Raw genomic sequence first — 4,177 nt, forward strand, 5'->3', positions numbered from 1 at the left:
GTAGTGCCAGGGGGCAAAAATTTGTCTTCCATGAGAACTTCCTATAATTCCTTAAAATGCCAAGAACCTCATACTATAATATTTTCACTTTTTCTTCTAGTCTGGCAGGAAATTTTGGATCATATTGGAAGCTCAAACATGGAAAACTTATTTACTTATATTTGCAACCATCCTCTTACATGTTTTGCTTTTCATCCTGATTCTCTTATTACTTTTTTTAGTAAAAATTCTCTTAATATGCTTTTTTTAGCAGGTTCATTTTTCATATTTTCATGAAAAAGATAGTGTTTAAAGATATCCCTGGCACTACAAGTGAAAATTGAAGCAGATTTTTAAAAATCAGATGGCAGATAGCAGTTTCTGTGAAAAAAATACCTACAAAAAAAAAAAAAAAAAAAGAAACTAGAGAAGCTACCAAAGAAAAGAATTCTGATTTATCCTTAAGTTTTCACTCACTATACTCAGGAAAATGAATACCTAGCAATGATGATGAAAATAAAGTTTCATAAGCAGCAAAACCCATTTTAAAGTGGAAACAAAGCTTTCAACAGAATAAATTGATAATTTTAAGCCGTTATATACAAATTAACTTTCATACTGATTGGTAATATATCATCTTAGCTAGCAATAGTCACTAGGCAATAAGTGCTACCCTGTTGTTGATATGAGCCTACTGTTTTCTGCTTTGGACCTCTATACCAGGTAGTGTATCACCAGACAGCACAGTTCAAAGAGTAAACAAAAGCAGCAGCAACAGCAGGACATCCAGGAGGAAAAGGACAGATGCCCTTTCTGAGTCTGCATGTGCTAGGATGTGACTTCAAGGCCTCTCTTACTAATAAGAATAATGCCTAAGGAAAAGTGGAGTTTTTTTTAAGCCTTAGAAACCATAGTTTCTGGAAAGGGAGTTTATGAAACAAAAGGTCAAAGAAATCAGAAACTAAAATATTTAGCCCTTTTATCATGGCACAAAATAAGTCCATTGGAATAACATGTTGCACTATGTTGTGCAAATGTTTTACACATGTTGTGTAAAAGTCCAGGAGATGCATTTACAAAATATCAGCAACATGTGTTGATGATATTTAAAATCTATCAATCATGTATGGATGCCAGGAAACAGTATGTTGTTAGATCACTGAACAAAGAAAAACTAACACAAAAAACTGGGCAAAGTCTTCCTGAAATTCTTCACAAATATGACAGACCTCCATAAAAACACTGCCTTGTATTGTGGTCCCAACTAAATTGAAAAAAAATTTAAGCAAAGGAATTTATATTCTGATAGGAGACTGATAGGAAGTCTCTAGACAAATAAATTTTCACAAAGTAGGTGAGAAGGACTAGGCTAAACCCTTTATGGAAAATTAGATCGAGATGGAGACTAAACATAAGCAACTATCTTCCCTATCTAAAACCTTCTGAAACAAATAGGAAAAATAACATGGAAGAGAATAACTCCTGAAGCATATTAGAAAACAAGAAAGGGTGCATTAGAAGACTACAAAATGCTGTCAAGGATATGAAACAATAGGAATTCTCACTTATTGCTGATGGGAATGCAAAAAAAGATATAGCACTTTGGAGAGGTTTGGCAGTTCCTTACAAAGTTAAATATACATTTACTGCTACGGACTGTTTGTGTGCCCTCAAATTCCTGTGTTGGAGTTGAATCTCCAGCATGATGATAATTGGAGGTAAAGCCTTTGGAAAGTATTTAGGTCATGAGGGTGTAGCCCTCCTGAATGGGATTAGTTCCCTTATAAAAGAGACTTCAGAGAGATCCCTCACCTCTCCCACCATGAGGACACAGCAAGAAGATGACCTTCTATGAATCAGGGAGATCCTCAATCAGACACTGAATCTGTTAGCACCTTGATCTTGGACTTCACAACCTCTATAATTGTAAGAAATCAATTTCTATTGTGTATGAGCCACCCAGTCTATGGTATTTTGTTATACCAGTCCAAAGGGACTAAAGAAATATATAAAATATATACATTGATTTCTCCATATGTCATGACAAGAAAGCCAAGAATCCCAGAAAAAAATTGCTGTTCATCTATTTACCATGCTCATACCCCACACTCTATTTCCACTGCACAATGGCACTTATTATAACATATAGCATTGCCTGTTTATATTCATACATGTCTCTTATTAGCACATCAGCTCTATCAGGGAAAATATTGTAGCTATCCTATTTAATGGTGTATCACTAGAACTCTAGCAAAAATTTTATAAATTTGTTGAACTGAATGACTCGATTCCAACTTAGATGAGAGAAGTGCCATATCTACAAAGAATGGCTGCATCATCAGTACATCCCATATTTATCTTGCCTCACTGCAGTAACCTAAGTGAACATTTTATAAATAAGTACAGCACCTAACTTTACATTTTTCAGAAAGTTAGTGATCCCTATTTAATATAGTGATTCAATACAAGGTGATTCAATACAAGGAGTAATAGAAATATGCTAAATTAATCAGCATATTTAAATTAATTTTGGAATAGCTTCCAAAGAAGAAATGGAACTTAGAAAATCAAATTCAATCTACTATTTTCCCAGTATTCCTTCATCTGGTAATATGGCAAACCTAGGACTCAGTTAAGCAATTTTTGAGCATCATACTATATGAAGCTCTTAAAAATATATCTATTTTGATTGGAACATTAAAAAAAAAAACTATAGGTAAAGCCAACTTTTGAAAAAGGCACAGTTATAGATGAAATTTTAAAAATACACAAAACAAATGAAAATGGAAACACAACTTCCCAAAATCTATAGGATACAGCAAAAGCAGTTGTATGAGGAAAATTCGTAGTGATACAGGCCTACCTCAAGAAACAAGAAAAATCCCAAGTAAACTATCTAACTTTACACTTAAAGGAACAAGAAGAAAAAAAAAAAAGAACAAGCCAAGCCAAAAGTTAGTAGAAGGAAGGAAATAATAAAGATCAGGACAGAAATAAATTAGAATCTTCAAAAATAGAAAAGATCAATGAGACGAAAAGCTGGTTCTTTGCAAAGATAAACAAAATTGATAAAATTCCAGCAAGATTCATTAGGGAAAAAAAGAAAGCAGGCCCAAATAAATTTAGAAATAAAAGAGAAGTTATAACTGTTACTACAAAAGTACAAAGGATCATAAGAGATTACTATGAACATGTATACATCAACATGTTTCCTTTTTCTAGGAAAGCCTAGAAAAAATGGATAAATTCCTAGAAACACAATCTTCTGGGCCTGATCATAAAGAAATAGAAAATCTGAAGAGACTGATAACAAATAATGAGATTGAATCAGTAATTTAAAAGCTTCCCAAAAAAGAGAAGTCCAAGACCTGACAGCTTCACAGGTAAATTTTATGAAGCATTCATTTAAAGGAATTAGTACAGGGACCCACTGGAGCCCACAGCCCCCATGTGGGAGCCTGGCAAGCCCACCAAGGGGAAGTGCTTTAAGCTTCTAGGAATTTTATATATCAAAAATATTCCCTGTGCATGGGATTTGATATTGTATGGTTCATTAGGATTTGCTGTGCCTGACCTTGAACATTTTTTTGTTATGATGTTGGAGTATGAGGATTTATCTTGGTGACTTTAGGATGTTGGTTCCATTGTGGATATAATTATGGCAAAGCAAGAATCCAGGAAAGAACTTCCAGAGAAGGAATTAAAAATAAGATTTTATATGAAAGTACCCACCTTGATCCTGACAGAAAACAAACCAATGGCAACTCCAGCAGTTGAGCAGTCTCAAGCATAGAAAACCAAAATACAATTCATTGGAGTCTCTGTAAACAAAACTGAGGTCAATTCTATTAAACCTCATATGTACCATAAGGATTTCAATCAAGGAAATAAAGTATGTGTTAATCGAAGAAGGACCAGGAAGAGGAGGAGGAAGAGAGGGGGAGGGGAAAGAGAAGGGTAGGGGAGCGTGAGGGGAAGAAGAAAAGTAGTAGTAGTAATTAGTACCTATCTTCAAATTATTCCAAAAAAAATGAATAGAAAATAATGCTTCCAAACTCATTTTATGAGGCTAATATTATTACCCTGAGACCAAAACTAAAGACACCTCAAAAAAGAAAATCACAGGCCAATATCTCTGATAAACATGGATGCAGAAATCCCAACAAAATGTTAAGAAACCAAATCCAACAATGCATTA

At 34.1% G+C, this 4,177-nt stretch overlaps 1 pseudogene; it reads left to right on the plus strand.

Moving 5' to 3' along the window:
* Window positions 1-3,427: 3,427 nt before the first annotated feature.
* On the plus strand, window positions 3,428-3,756 carry LOC140611583 (cytochrome c oxidase assembly protein COX20, mitochondrial pseudogene; annotated as a pseudogene).
* The last annotated feature ends 421 nt before the right edge of the window (window positions 3,757-4,177 follow it).

Source organism: Canis lupus, chromosome 20 (genome assembly GCF_048164855.1).
Source record: "Canis lupus baileyi chromosome 20, mCanLup2.hap1, whole genome shotgun sequence".
Taxonomy (NCBI): Eukaryota; Metazoa; Chordata; class Mammalia; order Carnivora; family Canidae; genus Canis; species Canis lupus.